The sequence below is a fragment of the Setaria italica genome, chromosome VIII (assembly GCF_000263155.2).
Source record: "Setaria italica strain Yugu1 chromosome VIII, Setaria_italica_v2.0, whole genome shotgun sequence".
Lineage (NCBI taxonomy): Eukaryota > Viridiplantae > Streptophyta > Magnoliopsida > Poales > Poaceae > Setaria > Setaria italica.
Window position 1 is genome coordinate 29695978 of NC_028457.1, and position 17165 is coordinate 29713142.

Consider the following 17165-nt stretch of genomic DNA (forward strand, 5'->3'; position numbering starts at 1 on the left):
TACCACGTGGCCCAATCAGATGCTAACACGTGTCACTAGAATAATAAATGTTTTCTAAAATTATTTAAATAATTAAATAAATCCTTTAATCTTTAAAAATTTATAACTAATTCATTTTAACTTCAAAAAATAAGAAACCAATTGCATTAAATTCGTAAATTCGAGCCCGTGCTGTTTGTAGTTAGTTTAGTGTTATTTGGATTGTCTAAATTTGGCCTTCTTGGAGTTTTTTCCTAGATCTTACGCTATTTAATTTACTTTACGTCATATCTCATTCTATTCAGACCCGAGCTACGACCCGGAAAACCCTCAAGACCCTGACTACACCGAGGAAGACCCCAACGACCATGGATAAAGTGTCATGTCACTCCCAAACATATAGATCCTATGCATGCTTAGTTGCTAGCGCTTTATTTATGATGCTTGATGATGTCGGATTGCATAGCCAATGTTTTTATCCATGCCTTGATAATTGTTTATCATATTTTCCTTGTTACCTATTTTTGTGGACTAGCTAGAGACCCCTAGCTAGTCTACCGCTCATATATCCATATGCATTACTATCTAGCTGCTACTTGCCTTCTCCCTTCATTATTGTTTGGAATACAAAGCATCAAGCATCGTGACTCTGTCTGTTCGACTGTTCGTCTTTGGTCTTTCGGTCTTCTCCTTTGCTAGTTCGCCGAACACTGTGGCCGTGCAGCACTGGTACTGCCGGACTAGCCACTGGGAGACCGGACGTGAGAGTTGAGACGCTGCATGACGCCGTTGTCTAAATTGACACCGCCACAGGTAATCCATAATCACATGGCTATCAGTTCTACTTTGCTTTGTCCATTGCCCCCCTTACCTCAAATCCTGGCTCCACCCCTGGTTATGGATGGGCATTTGCCATGGCTTTGGTGATGGGATTCCTTGAACACTCTCACGTGTGTTTTAGGTGAGTGTGACTCCTTGATGTGTTTTGGCAAGAGCAAGCCATGGATGGTACTGAGGAGTGCCTTGCTGGGAGAGAGAATTCTGGACTCTCTCTATACCCCGTACCTGTGGCGGGTACCTCGTTTGTTACTAAGGAGCAGGTGGCGTACTTGTACATTGCAGGTGCTTCAGCACATACTTTTGGGTAGAGTGCTCGCTCTCAGCCGCTTAAGGACCGAGTCAGTTTACCACCAGTCACAACATCTTTTTATGTACATACCTCTCGCTTGCATTATGGGTGGGGTTCGGTCCTAGACTAGTGGTGGATAGTACTTTGCCTTTAGGCGGATTGGAAGATCGTGTAAGGAGTTCGAGGTGTTGCCCTACTCTAACCAGACTGGACCCTGACGTGGGTAGGTTTCACAGTTTTGAGATCCTCACTGGTGATGGCGTGCCCTGCAGATGAGGACGGTTCCAGACTCGAGAAAACAGGAGAGAGCTATCCACCTACTAGGGCTCCGGTTGTTAGGTGGGGTTTGGATGGCTGATCCCCGTTCAGGCTCCATCCGTGCGGGTATAGGTGTATAACCTCTGCAGAGTGTATAAAGCTATAGCTATAGTCTGTGTCCACTGGTTATGGATAGCGCTATTGACTACCGCTACTTCTGACTAGACTTTTCTTATTCTTCTACCTCCTTTTTTTGAGATAGGCCGGCATTCGCCGTTGAGATGTGAGGGGATGGAGCTCTCACATCGCCTAGTGTGTTTCGGTGCTAGACCCTTGGGTGCAGGATCCGGTGATTTGTGCCGACTTCCTTGTTTGAGGTGTTGACCTCGAAGATGATGTTGCCTTGCTGCTTCCTTGATTGCTGCTGCTGCTGCATAAACCTCTATAGCCATATAGAGGTTTTACTCATGCATATAGTATAATTCCCCCGTTTCCTTAGCTTGCTGCTTTTGGGAGTTGACATGGCCTACCCGCTTCTCGGGTAGATGGTGGCTTTTCAGGGTTGGAGCTTGACTACAACTTCGAAATGACGGATAGGAAGACTAGGGATGGTTCTTCGCTCGAGTCACCTCTGGAGATGGAGTTCGCCAAAGCTTTTGTTTCCGCTGCATAGATGTTTACCTTTCTTGATTCAGTCCTGATGGACTTGTATCGGCATGTGCCGAAGAGATGTACTCATTACTTATGATATTTATGATATTGTACTCTGTTGTTGCTCTAAATTTCTATGTTGGTATGGATTTGTACTATCTGAGATAGGGGTTCGCACGTGATAGCTTTTCTAGGACTATCGTCGAGGTGCGTAGACTTGAATTCTCAGAAATGAGAATTTGGGTCCATTTCAGCTAGCAACTTCACTAGAGGAGCCTCCATGAGTATGTTGAGTTAGGTCTACATGCACTAGTAGAGAAATGACCTTTGATGCTTGGACAAAAATCTCGAAATGAATTGGACCCGGGACTAAAGAGACATTAGTCCTAGGTCTAAATTTTGTAGTCCCTCGGAGCCTTTTTAGTCCTGGTTGGTGGCTCCAACCGAGATAAAAGTGGAGCTTTTAGTCTTGGTTGGAGCCACTAGCTGGGATAAATGAATTAGTCCTGGTTGGTGGCTCCAACCGGGACTAAAAGGGATTGGAGCCACCAGCTAGGACTAAATCCACGACGCGTCGACGCCAGCCTTAATTTTTCTCTCCAACTCCTCTCTCTCTCTCTCCCTTATTTGCTCCTCTCTCTCCTTCAGCTCGCTCCACCCTCTACTCCCTCTCCCCAGCCTCCTAGCACTCCTCTCTCTGCTCCCTCCCTCCCTCCCCGCCTCCACGTCCTCCTCCTCCTAGCTCCCTCCCCATGAGATGCTTGGTGCGGGCGGGTGAGGGCGGAGCTGCCCGGCGCGGCATCAGCGGGCGAGGGCCCGGCTTGCCACAGAGCTGCCCAGCCCAGTGCCGGCGCAGGCGGCCGGACGCGGGTGAGATGGTGAGCGGTGAATGATACGTTTGTGATTTTTGCTACGCGTGTTGTGTATTTGTTGACACCAGATTTCGTCACTAGTGAAATCGGCGCCAAGAAGAGAGGAAACTGGAAAAGTACAGTTGGGAATCGGCCGAATGGTGCTACAGTACGAGATCGGCCGATAACTTCTGCCTCGCTTCGGGTCGAGCGTGCCGGGTTCTCAATCGGTTGCCTCTTGCCGATAAGGAATCGGCCGATTAGGAGGTTGGGTTAATTGGGCCTGTATGGGCTTGGAAAGGAATAGAAGGATAAGGGGGAGATCAGCCCATGAAGCGTATAATAACCAACCTAGCACGAATCGTGCTTGTAAATATTCGTTTTCTATTTGAATTAGGGATAGAATTTTAGTCAGTTAAGGAGTCATCTGTACGGGGCTATAAATAGCTACCTTTGTAAATCTGTAAAGACATCAACAAATCCATACAACCAACTACTTTTTCCTCGTACTTACTTTCAAGCAGGCGACTTCGCCAAATACTTTCTCTTTTCACGAGTTCGTACGGGTTAGCAGGGCTGCATCAACTTGATCTCCGGCCGATCTTGTAAGTTCCGTTTACCGAGTAAGATCTAAGCTTTAACTTCGGGCGCATCGCTGTTGTTTCGTTTAGATTTATTCACTAGTTATCGATATTTGCTAGAATCATAGGTTTTACCTGTCTTTCTAGCTTTATCACCAGTTACCCAGCTAGGAATCGGTAGTTTCGGCTTTCTTCACGTTCTGCTATCAAATTCATCTATTTTATATTGCCGATTAGATCTATTCCTAGTGTTGTTATCATAGCTTTGCGTCGATTACTCCAGTAGTTTTCTGTCTACAAGGCTACAGTGATCGGCTGTCTTATAGCCGATTTCTTTATTACGGCAAATCGGCCGATTCGCTGATAAGCTCTCTCGAGATCGGAAATTTAGCCGATCGTGATTTCTGGACCTGACACGTATTCTTCCTTGCCAATCAACAGGTCAGATTGGCTGGCATGCCGCGCGAACCGCACCAGGGCAATCACCCGAACAGGAGTTAAGCAGATTCTCCCGGGTCGTGTGTCGGACGCTGGGATTCGGTTGACCGATTTCTAGCGCCAACACACTTTTGGCACGCCCGGTGGGACCAGTACAACCGCCATCATGACGAAAGCTGCTGAAGTCTCCGAAGATAACGTCATCGAGGTGACGGAAGCAGATCTGAAGGACGACCAGAAGGAAGAACTGGATAAGCATACGGCACAGTTCCGGAAAGCTTGCCCACAGTCTTTCAGTCGCTCCAGAAGCGGGGAGACTATCAAGAAGACTCCGTTCCCTGCTCCCCGCCAGATCACGATTTCTGAGGACTCGGCCAAAATGGCCGATATGATTCAACAGTCCGTTTATCACGCCTTCGTTGATCAGTCCCCGGTACTTTCAAATATGGTGCACAACGCCGTTGTCAACTCCTTCGCTGGTGGGATACCTCAAGGATACAGGGGACCGACATATACTCAGCCGATTCCACCAAACCAGAGTTATTTGAATTCGGTTTCTCAGCCGATCCAATTTTCTGTCGGGGGTTCAGGTGCTTCCTCATCATCAGCTCCTATGGGGTATAACTCCATCCAGCTGTCCTCTGTGCCGTTCCCTCCGGTTAGCCCAGCGCCTTGGGGGGCACCATCAGCCATGGCCGGTCAGAATCAATCGGCCAGTCAAGGGAGCCCACCATTCCAGGCATCTTTCCAGGCGGCCACTCGGCCGACCGTGCCGCCATACCAACCTGTCGCACTAGAGGTCAACAAGACAGCAGAGCTCATACTGTATGATGAAACGAGTGGCTCATTCAAACAGCCGACCTTTAATACACAGCCGGCTTTCACTCAGATGCCACCTGCTTTCACTCAGCCTCAGTTTATTCCACCTCCGGTTTACCAGCACGTGCCAATACCTCAGCCAACGGTTCACCAGCAACAGCCGGATTGGTCAGCACGTATTGCGGAGGTGATCCAGGAACAATTCGGCTTAAAGCCGAAGGTACAAACCTACACTTACAGGACACCATACCCATCTACATATGACCTGCTGCCGTTTCCCCATCGGTATAAGGTTCCTGACTTCACCAAGTTCTCGGGGATGGATGATACTTCAACCGTGGAGCACGTGAATAGATTCATCATCCAATGCGGAGAGGCAGCTACGCAAGATGCTCTACGGGTGCGGCTGTTCTCGTCATCTTTGTCCGGATCGGCCTTCCAGTGGTTCACGACATTGCCACCAAATTCTATTATCACGTGGGCCGATTTGGAGAGACAGTTTCACAAATACTTCTACGCCGGAGTGCATGAAATGAAGTTATCCGATTTGACCAGCCTCAGGCAGAGAAGCGACGAGCCGATATCCTCATATGTACAGAGGTTTCGGGAGATCAGGAACAAGTGCTATTCTTTGGCTCTAAACGACACACAGCTTGCCGATATAGCCTTTCAAGGCCTCCTGCCCCACATCAAGGAAAAATACGCCTCACAGGAGTTCGAGAGTTTAAGCCAGATCGTCCACCGATTTTCTGGACAGGAGGTACGTTCCTTCGATCCACGGAGGAATTTCCAGAAGAAAGTGGCGTTCTTGGAAGAGTTGGAGGACGAGGAAAACGTTGAAGTTGGACTTGCGGAGTGGATCAAGGGAAAGAAGCCGATATCATGCCCATTCGGCAAAAAGGAGCCAGAGGTGTTCGGTTTTGACACGACGAAGGCTGATAAAATCTTCGACCTTCTCCTCCAGGAAGGACAGATTAAACTCTCACCGTATCATACAATACCTTCTGCCGAACAACTAAAAAAGATGAAATACTGCAAGTGGCACAATGCCACATCCCATGATACTAATGAGTGCAAAATCTTCAAGCAGCAGATACAGTCGGTCATTGAGCAGGGCAGACTTAAATTTGAAGTGCCGGCAAAATCGGCCAAGCCAATGAAGATCGATCAGCACCCCTTCCCCACCAACATGGTTGATACGGGAAAGAATTCACTCCAAACAAAGGTGCTGACGTCCAAATCGGCTAAAAAGAGTGGCGCCATCGACTCCAGAAATCAAGCTACGCCTGAAGATGTCAAGGGGAAGCGGCGGATGGAGGATGACGATGGCGAATCGGAAGAGCCACGCATTACTTCCCAGTTCCTGCTCCAGAAATACCAACGTCAGCATGAACGCTCAAGATCCCGGGAAGAAGCGATGCGACGGCACGAAGATCACTGGAGGTGCCCGTTCTTCATCCACTGTTGGGAAAACAACCTCAGGCTACCTTCGGCCGATAATTGCCCAGAATGCAACGATCCATATCGTGGCAATCGGCCGTTCGACAAGTCTCGCTCCAGAGACGGAAAGCCAGAACCGATCAGCAGGAATTGGTGCAACCAAGATGACCAGCGCCCTCCCGTGCGTGATCGGCTGGGGGGCAGAAGTGACCGATACGATCGGTCGGAAGATAGACGCCATGACAGGCAGGGGGGCAGGAATGATCGACATGACCGGTCAGAAAACAAGGCCAATATTCACAGCCGGCTCGAAGAGATGGCCGATGCTCGGGTGACAGACGAAAACCCGTTAGGACGAGAACCGGAGTGGGAACGCGCCAAGTCAGGGGGCAAACTAATAAACCCCAGGTGGTGTCCCGATGGATTGACCAAGTCTCAAAAACGAAGAATCCAACGTCTCCGCCAATGGGAACAGCAGGAAGAGGAACAACAGAGCACGACGGACAAGAAGGAAGTAAGGCCTCGGGTATGGCGCCCCAAGAGAAACGATAAAGAGAACGACGAATCGGTGGGTGACGAATCGGCAGCCGATATCGGCATGGTTTTCATACTGCCGATGGAATTCATGACTCCCGCCGATCAACAGGATATATCGGCGATAGAAGAACAGACGGCACAGTTGGCTTTGGAGCCAATGATGGCCACGTTCAAGAAGCCCGAAGATGACGAACGACAACACATGAAAGCGCTGTTCCTTAAAGGGCATGTCGACGGCCGCCCCCTCACTAGACTGATGGTAGACGGAGGAGCTGCAGTCAACATCATGCCATACGCCGTGCTCCGGAAGCTTGGAAAAAGCGATGACGACTTGACCAAGACGGACATGATGCTCAAGGACTTCGAGGGCAACGTGTCAAACGCTCACGGCGCTCTCTGCGTCGACCTCACCATCGGCAGTAAGACCCTTCCTACCACCTTCTTTATTATTAATGGCAAGGGATCCTACAACATGCTACTCGGCCGGGACTGGATACACGCAAATTGCTGCATCCCGTCAACAATGCATCAATGTCTCGTACAATGGGTCGGCGACAACATCGAGGTAGTCAACGCCGATTCCGCATACAGCATCGCGGCAGCTGACACGCAGTAGTGGAGCTGCGAAACCGTCAGGTGCATATCCGGCAGAGTATGGGAGACCGATTTCCTGAAGGTTACCGATTTTGGCCTGCAGCCGATCCGAGCGGTCGGCTCCGAAGACTCAGAATAGATGGATCAGTTCGCCTGAGAAGATGGGAAGCTAGGGCATGGGTTCACGTCGGCCGATTCATTAGAGATGATAGACTTAGGCGATGGTACCAAACCAAGGCCGACTTATATTAGTGCAAATTTAGACCCAAAATACAAGTGTAAATTGACAAATTTGTTGAGAGAATTTAAGGATTGTTTTGCTTGGGAGTATCATGAGATGCCCGGTTTAGATCGATCTATTGTTGAACATCGGCTACCCATAAAACCAGGGTATCGGCCGTACCAACAGCCTGCACGGCGCTGCAATCCTAAGATTCTACCAGACATAAAAGCTGAAATAACTCGGCTAATCGAAGCAAAATTTATTCGGCAATACCGTTATGCCGAGTGGATCTCCAACATTGTACCAGTATACAAGAAGAATGGAAAGCTACGCGTTTGCGTTGATTTCAGTAATCTTAATCAGGCCACACCGATGGATGGTTATCCCATGCCAACGGCCGATGTGCTGATCGACGCTGCCGCGGGGCACAAGATTATTAGCTTCATGGATGGAAACGTTGGGTACAATCAAATACTTATGGCCGAAGAGGACATACCCAAAACGGCCTTCAGATGCCCAGGCCACCTTGGCTTATTCGAGTGGGTGGTGATGACTTTTGGCTTGAAGAACGCTGGCGCTACGTATCAGAGAGCCATGAATTACATATTTCACAAACTCATTGGCATTCTGGTAGAAATCTACATCGATGATGTCGTAGTCAAGTCCAAAGGTCACGAAGAGCATCTGGCCGATTTACGAAGAGTGCTAGAGTGCACCAAGAAACACGGGCTTAAGATGAATCCCAATAAATGTGCTTTCGGCGTATCCGCCGGACAGTTCTTAGGATTCATGGTGCACGAACAAGGGATAGAGGTCAATCGGAAGACCATAGCGGCCATCAACAAAGTCGTGGCCCCGCAGAACAAAACCGAATTGCAGTCTTTAATCGGCAAGGTCAATTTCATCAGAAGATTCATATCTAATCTATCTGGGCGGATTCAGGCGTTCACACCACTGTTGAAGTTAAAGCCTGACCAGGAATTTATATGGGGGGAGGAGCAACACAAAGCATTGGAAGATATGAAGCAATACTTGGTCTCACCACCGGTATTGGTTCCTCCTCAGACTGGTAAGCCGTTTAAGCTATACTTATCAGCCGATGAAAAAGCTATTGGGTCGGCTCTAGTCCAAGAGTTCGAAGGCAAGGAACGAGTAATTTATTATGTCAGTAGAAGACTTCTGGACGCTGAAACAAGATATCCTCCGGTGGAGCGGTTGTGCCTATGTCTTTACTTCTCATGCACTAAACTCAGGCACTACTTACTGTCGGCAGAATGCGTGGTCGTATGCAAGGATGACGTAGTAAAATACATGCTATCACTGCCAATCTTGAAAGGACGAATCGGCAAATGGATCTTAGCTTTGTCAGAGTTCGACCTGCGGTATGAATCGGCAAAAGCCGTCAAGGGTCAGGTCATGGCCGATTTCGTCGCCCAACACTGCGGACCGGAGATTACCCTCGTAGAGCCGGCACCTTGGACTTTATATTTTGATGGGTCGTCATGTGGGGTCGGATCAGGAATCGGCATCGTTCTCATATCGCCTCGGGGGGCAAGCTATGATTTTTCTCTGCCGATAGAAGCCACCGCTACTAACAATCAAGCGGAGTACCGAGCTGTATTGAAGGGCCTACAATTATTAAGAGAAGTCAAGGCCGATTCTGTTGAAGTCTTCGGGGATTCCATGCTTATTGTGGATCAATTAACCGGAAGGTCCGAGTGCAAGGACGACGTATTGAGACTTTATTATGAAGAATGTCTACAGCTCTTAAAAGAATTCAAATCGGCAGTAATCGAGCACATCCTAAGGGACCACAACGAAGATGCCAACAAGCTCGCCCAGCACGCATCTGGATATCGGCCAATTCTAGGCGCTATGGCTCTAGAACTCGCGGCCGATGACTGGCGGAAAGAGATTGCCGACTACCTGAAAGATCCGTCTAAAAAGGTGGAGCGACGAGTACGGTTTCATGCTACTAAGTACGTACTGCTCGAAGATGACATGTTCTACCGAACGATCGACGGTGTCCTACTCAAATGCCTGGGAACCGAGGAGGCCAAGACTCTAATGGGAGAAATCCATGAAGGGGTATGTGGAGCACACCAATCGGCTAATAAGATGAAATGGATTATCAGGAATAATGGGTACTACTGGCCAACGATCCTCGAAGACTGTTTCAAATATTATAAGGGGTGCCAGGATTGTCAGAAGTTCGGGAATGTCCAACGTGCACCCGCATCGGCCATGAATCCCATTATCAAGCCATGGCTGTTCAGGGGTTGGGGAATAGACCTTATCGGCCAAATTTACCCACCATCAAGTAAAGGGCACAAGTTTATTCTGGTGGCTACCGATTACTTTACCAAATGGGTGGAAGCGATTCCGCTAAGAGCCGTGACATCGGCTATCATGGCCGACTTCGTAAGGGAACATATCGTCTACCGATTCGGTATCCCCCAGACTATTACAACCGATCAGGGAACAATGTTCACATCGGGGGAATTCGAGGAATTTACAACCGATATGGGGATCAAATTGTTGAATTCTTCTCCGTATTACGCCCAAGCCAATGGTCAGGCCGAATCCTCTAACAAAGGGATAATTAAGTTGATCAAAAGGAAAATCGAAGAGCAGCCAAAGAAGTGGCATCTATGTTTGACCGAGGCCTTATGGGCGTACAGGATGGCTTGTCATGGGGCCACCAAGTTATCTCCTTATCAGTTGGTGTACGGTCACGATGCAGTACTACCATGGGAATCAAGGGCGGGATCGAGGCGCATTTCGCTCCAGGACCAGTTAACGGCCGATGAATACTCATCGCTCATGAAGGGGGAACTCGATGACTTGGCTGGCCAGCGATTGAGAGCTTTGATAAGCATTGAGGAAAACAAAAAGAAAGTAGCCAGGTGGTACGATAAGAAGGTCAAAGTCAAACAATTCTCCCCTGGGGACTTGGTATGGAAGTTAGTATTGCCGATTGGGTCGAAAGATCCTAAATTCGGAAAATGGCCCCCTACATGGGAAGGGTCGTATAAAATCGGCAGATGTGCTCCAGGGAATGCTTACATTTTGGAAACAATAGAGGGAGAAGAATTTACTAGAGCTCTGAATGGAAGGTACTTGAAAAGATACTACCCCAGTATATGGGTCAGAGCATAAGGGATTGACCGTAATACAACCACACATAGCCGATACAAAACGGTTCAAACACATAGTCGTCCAAATCGGCCGATGTATTCATTCGGTATGGACGATGGATTACGCGGCCGACAAGATACAAGTCGCCCTTAGAACAAAAATATACAATAACTAATTATTCTTCTTTTTGCGCTCCCTCTCAGTCCAACCCAAGTCTATCATAAGACGAAGGTACTCTTCTTCTATTTCCTTCATGGAAGCCTCCGCTTCAACTTGACGGGGGAGAGGGTGGCTTCGGTCCACCGCCGGACGTGACGTCCCCGCCGCCATGTCTTCAAGGGCAACTCACGGGGGAAGCGGATGACTCCTGTTAGTTGGAGGTCGCCGGCGACCGTTGCTCTCCAGGAAGTCCAAGACCACACGGGCCTCCGCGGTGATGTGTTCTTGAAGTTCGTCACGATGAGCCCTGATCAGGTCCTTATCCTCTGACGACAGCGGGTCATCAGAGTGTATGAGCTCAATGGCGCGTTCGAGCTCGGGGCTAAGACGTCGAGGCTGAAACAAAGAAAGATTAAAAAAGGGGCATCCTCTTCCCGAAAGCTAAAAAGAGAAAGGGGAATCAAGGCCAAGGTTTCACCTGGTTGACAGAGGAGGAGGAAGCCGATGAAGACATGACAGAAGGTCACGCCGACAAGAAGGGTGAGAGAATAAAGCCGAAAGCCAAGTTGGTGCTCTTGGAAGGGGGAGTCCAGGCTGGCATTTATAAGAGAGAGGAGCGTGGATATTTGGTAAAGGCGCGTCCCGTCGGAAATAAGAAAGGAAATAAATAGAAAGGGCGTCGCGAATGACGGTCATAGCAGTTATTAAATGTTCGTACAAAATAGTCAGTGTTTTATAGATTACCCAGAAGGGTATCGATAGCCGCGATCGCCCGACGCCGGATCTGATCGGCAGAGTCCAGGACCCGTTGGTCTTCATCCGCCGATCCAGGGACTTCTGATGCGCTGCGGTGGAGTTTTAGGGCCTCGTGGGCCAAGTGCTGCCTCTCCCGTTTCAAATCGGCAATGACAGAAGGGAGTTCTTGGAGCCTTTTCTCTTCGGCACTGATTGCCTTGGTCACTTGCTCCATTTCCTTGGCAAGCTCTGCCCTCCAACGTTTGAGGCGGTCTATCTCACCGATGATCCCTGGGCGGGAGTCCTCCAGAAAATCGATACGCTGGTGCGCCTCTTGAGCTTGACGTTTGAACGCGTCCTCCTCTTTACGAGTCTTGGCCAGCTTGGCGCGATCGGCCATGTGACGGAGGGCTCTGAAGACCGGGATCCTCATGGACTCGATGAATGCAGCCGGCGCCAAGGCTTCCTCTGCCTCTTCTGGCACCCGTCCGCTGACGTCACTGAAAAGCTGCCGAATCGGTGAGGCATCTTCTACTAATCGGCCGATGTCCCCTTGAAGAAGGGATCGGATACTAGTAAGTTTGGCTCGGACGTCGTCAGGGATGGAACTCAAGGCGACTTGGCGGGAAGCGACTTCTTCATCGTCGGAGAGGGCAACCGCAAAAGAGAAGAGGCTGTTGTCAGGGGTATCTTGTTCCTGGAGATAATAAAGAGGAAAAATAAATCGGCTGAGGGTGGAAGCAAATCGGCTAAATAAAGCCGGAAGATAACTTACCACTTTGAAGCGAATTTCTTCGTGTTGCATTTGGGAAGCCGTCGTGCCTTGTTCAGGGGCTTGTACCATGGGTTCATCAAAAGAGGAAGACTCCACGACGATCGGCGCGGTGCTTGGGCCAGCTCCCTGAGAGAAGACCAGTGGTTGAGGAGCGCTTGGCGTACCGATGACCTGTGTCAGAAGGTTGAATAAGTATATTATGCAAATACCAGGGAAAATCGGTGAAATAGTGTTGTACCTCAACGGATGGAAGCGGGGGCGCGTCGATGGCCGATTGGGTTACTGCCAATGGTTGTGTGTCCATGGGAGTGCTCTGTGCAGTCTAAGATAAGAAGGATTAATATCAGAACGACAATCGGGAGGAATGAAACATAAGTTTACCTGAACGGCCTCTAACAACAATGACGCGGCGGCTGCCCCAGCTTGTTCGACAACTTGAGTATCGATATCTCTGGTGGCCTGAGGGAGCGGCGCGGCCGAAGTCTCTGCCGATACGAGCATGGGAGGGTCTGCCGATTCTATACGAGCTCGGACTCGGCGGCTGGTCTTCTTGGCAACTCTCTTCTGAGCTTGTTTCGATCGGCCAGCAATCACGTCCACGGACGGAGCATCATAGCCGATGAGAGGGTAGGAGGTGTATGGATGATGACTCTCTATTAGCCGACCACTCCGGCTGTGTGTTGGAGGAGTACGATTCTCGGCCTGAAGAAATAGTAAAACCATTAGTGTTCAGTCGCGTTAAGAGGAGTAAAAATCGGCTAAGGAAAAATACCTCGGCGTTCGGGTCAATGTTGGCTGGATCCAGGAGGTTGCAGTATGCCGATGCCGAATTGCAGAAGAGGAATTGTTTTCAATCGGCCCACCAGAGTTTGAATGGCTGGACAGCAAAGGGAGCTACTTCCAGTTGTTCAAGTCAATGGTGTTGGAGTCCGAAATCCGGTCTCGTACCCGACTGTAGTCCAGACCGGTTGTGAGCTCATCTCTGAACTTGACTCGGCCAGCAAAATACACTTGAATCGGCAGCTGACCCATGCCGAGCTGACGTGCTACAACAGAAGGGTTGTAGAACTTGTACGTGGGGGCATCTTTCCCCGAAAAGAAGTTGGCTGGCAAGATTCCTGGCTTGATTAACTCATCGTTGAGTTCTTCGTCGAATCGGCCAGTGATTGAATCGAAGCAGGTTGGGAGTTCAAAGATTGGGTCATCCCGCCGATAAGGAAACCAAACGGTTGCATCTTCATTAAAGCCGTTATAAAAGCATCGGAAGTACTCGGCTACTTTTGTAGCAGAATACGTGCAACCTGGAAAGGCCGATGCTGCTTCACCAAAAGACATGCATCGGCGACGTTCGGTAGGATCTTCTGCCGATTCGATGTTGGGGAACATCATACGGTCCACCCTCTGTTGAGTGATCTCGCTCATATAGAGGTTCAGCCATAGGTTGATGAACCACCAGGGTCCGCCTGGATTTCCGATCGGCTCTCCCTTGGATAATCTGACGCCGATTTGGTGGAGCATGTGGTACACCGCCCCTAGCAAGTGTTTCCCAAGGGGAACACGATTTCCTCTGGACAGTGCTTCGGCTAAAGCCTGGGTGTTGGTTGATGGGCCGGCGGCTCTTCCACAAAAGAAGTGTTTTTCTAACCACATCATTAAGAAGGCCGTGTGCTCCCTATTCTCAACAAACCCAGCTCTTTTATTACATCTGATGAATCCTTTCCACCCGTCGATTCCCCTTGTGTCCAGCCGATGTGACGTTGCGGCTAAAAGGTGGAAAGGTGTGTCCGGGGAAGAAATGTCAAGGCCGGTCAACAGAACCACATCGGCCATTGTTGGGGTCATAGGTCCGTGCCCAAATAAGAAAGCATTGAGTGCATCAGACCAAAAGTAAGAAGCCGCTATTACCAACGGCTCATTTCTCTCCATCTGGGATAAAGACAGGTTGATACACTGGCCGATATTGAGCTCGTCCCATGAGACACTCTTCGACGCGGCTACCCGTTGGTACCACTCCCTCCAACCTGGGGTTTCATTCGGCCAGGACCTAAAAGTGCCCAACCAGTGATCCAGGTCCATGCCGGATTGTTTGAAGGGGATCCTGTGGGTTTCTAAATTGATAAGCTCTATTGGATCTGGGTTCCCCATAGGTCCGAGACAAATAAGGCCGGGATTTCCCGTAAGACCGATAGTAATGCGATGCCTAACCGCCTAAAAAAAGGAAAGGGGGGGTGTAAAAAGGTAAGAAACAGATCTAAAGTAAATGCATTGCCGATAGAAGAAGGATTCGGTAAATACCTCTGGGATGAAGTTCCGTGTGGTCGGCGTGGTCGCCGGTGCAGATGCGGATGATGAGGTCGCGATGGGGATCGCCATTGGGATCTCCGATGAAGCTCCTTCTTCTGTCGATGGAGCAACTGCCGTCGCCACTACCACCGGAGGTGCTACTTCCGGAGCATCGAGCGCTGGAGAGCTGCCAGAAGGAGTCGCCATTGGAGAGGAAGAGAAGAAGTAACAGGAGGATGGCGCTAGGAAGCTTCGGTGACAAGGGAAAAGAGCCGAGGAAAGAAGAAGGTGTGCGCACGGAGGAAGAAAGACATGAGCTTGAAGATGAAAGGCGGAGTGAACCACTATTTAAAGGGCGCCTGAAGAAGGGTAAAAATGGGATTTTCACCGCGCCGGCGTTTCGAGTTTTTCGGGAGTAGTGGTTGTCGTGGGCACCCGTTTCGAAAAGATTGCAATCATCAGCTGGAAGACCGCGAAACGGAAGGATATTTTCATTACGGCTGTTTCGGAGGAGAAGTTGAAGAGAATTTCGAAGTAAAAGACTATGTTTTACTCCGAAACTGGGGGGCATGTGTTGACGCCAGATTTCGTCACTAGTGAAATCGGCGCCAAGAAGAGAGGAAACTGGAAAAGTACAGTTGGGAATCGGCCGAATGGTGCTACAGTACGAGATCGGCCGATAACTTCTGCCTCGCTTCGGGTCGAGCGTGCCGGGTTCCCAATCGGTTGCCTCTTGCCGATAAGGAATCGGCCGATTAGGAGGTTGGGTTAATTGGGCCTGTATGGGCTTGGAAAGGAATAGAAGGATAAGGGGGAGATCAGCCCATGAAGCGTATAATAACCAACCTAGCACGAATCGTGCTTGTAAATATTCGTTTTCTATTTGAATTAGGGATAGAATTCTAGTCAGTTAAGGAGTCATCTGTACGGGGCTATAAATAGCTACCTTTGTAAATCTGTAAAGACATCAACAAATCAATACAACCAACTACTTTTTCCTCGTACTTACTTTCAAGCAGGCGACTTCGCCAAATACTTTCTCTTTTCACGAGTTCGTACGGGTTGGCAGGGCTGCATCAACTTGATCTCCGGCCGATCTTGTAAGTTCCGTTTACCGAGTAAGATCTAAGCTTTAACTTCGGGCGCATCGCTGTTGTTTCGTTTAGATTTATTCACTAGTTATCGATATTTGCTAGAATCATAGGTTTTACCTGTCTTTCTAGCTTTATCACTAGTTACCCAGCTAGGAATCGGTAGTTTCGGCTTTCTTCACGTTCTGCTATCAAATTCATCTATTTTATATTGCCGATTAGATCTATTCCTAGTGTTGTTATCATAGCTTTGCGTCGATTACTCTAGTAGTTTTCTGTCTACAAGGCTACAGTGATCGGCTGTCTTATAGCCGATTTCTTTATTACGGCAAATCGGCCGATTCGCTGATAAGCTCTCTCGAGATCGGAAATTTAGCCGATCGTGATTTCTAGACCTGACACGTATTCTTCCTTGCCAATCAACAGGTCAGATTGGCTGGCACGCCGCGCGAACCGCACCAGGGCAATCACCCGAACAGGAGTTAAGCAGATTCTCCCGGGTCGTGTGTCGGATGCTGGGATTCGGTTGACCGATTTCTAGCGCCAACAGTATCAAATCGAACTCATGTGTTCTTACTCATGTGTTGTGAATTAGATCTTCTGCGAATTGATTGGTTATGTGTTCTCATACTAAATGTACCCATGGGATGTCCATTCTATTGTAAAACTTATGCAGATATTTTAGAATCAGGGATTCATTTTGTGTCTTGATATTTAGAACCCCCAGTCCACCTTGTTTCTTGGGGGACACATACCATTTCCCAAGAAGCCTTTGGTGGTGCCTTACTATTGATTTCAAAACCCCTCCATAAGCAATGCTTTCAATATTTATCAATCAGTTTATAAACTGACTTATGAAGAAGAAAGGTACACATATGAAACAGGGGCATAGAGGTGAACACTGAATTTGTCAGTTGCAGTCTCCCAGGTTGTGATAGGAAAGAAGATGTGATGACTAGTCTTTTTTCACATTTGGTGACTGTAGGGAGGAATTCTTCCACTCTTGGTTTGGTAAGACCTAAAGGCAGACCTAAATATGTGAAGGGCAGAGTACCCTTAGAACACCCAAAAACTTGAGAGAGAAACTGCAGTCTATCTTCATCCACATTTATGGGAACCATCATTGATTTGGAGTAGTTTACTTTCAGGCCAGTAGAGACAGCAAAGGATTGAAGAGTTCCTTTAAGAACTTGTAGTTGTGTTGGACAGGCTTCCATAATGACTAGAGTGTCATCAGCATATTAAAGAATGGGGAAATCTTGACTATGCAGGAGTGGTATGGGTAAATTTAACAACCCTCGGCCTTTGGCATCATTAATTACAGATTGCAAAAGATCAGCAGCTAAGATAAAAAGTAAAGGGGAAAAGGGATCACCCTGTCTGACCCCTCTCTTGCAATGAAAAGTTTTCCCTAGAACTCCATTGAATAACATTGAAGATGTATCTGAGTTAAAAATCTGTTGCATCCATGTTATCCATCTGTG